Source organism: Nanorana parkeri, unplaced genomic scaffold, assembly GCF_000935625.1.
Source record: "Nanorana parkeri isolate BGI_ZX_2015 unplaced genomic scaffold, ASM93562v1 scaffold2482, whole genome shotgun sequence".
NCBI lineage: Eukaryota > Metazoa > Chordata > Amphibia > Anura > Dicroglossidae > Nanorana > Nanorana parkeri.
In genome coordinates, this window is record NW_017308750.1 from 38,811 (window position 1) to 39,084 (window position 274).

The window sequence follows — 274 nt, forward strand, 5'->3', positions numbered from 1 at the left end:
CTTTCACATAAACACGTATGCTCCACCCCGGCCTCGTGTGACAGAAGCCTCCAGCACCACACACAGTGCAATCACCTGCGTCATACGAGGGCCGCCCTGGTCTATCCGATCAATACGCATCCAGCCCGGCCCGCCCCCGGATCATCCAATCAGATTGCGCCGTGCCTGGTGATCGGCAACGCTCTATTAGTGTTCTTGATGAAGCAGAGACTCCGCCCCCTTTTTCTCTGACAGACGGGGATGGAAGGTTACACAATGTAAAGTATTAATAGAG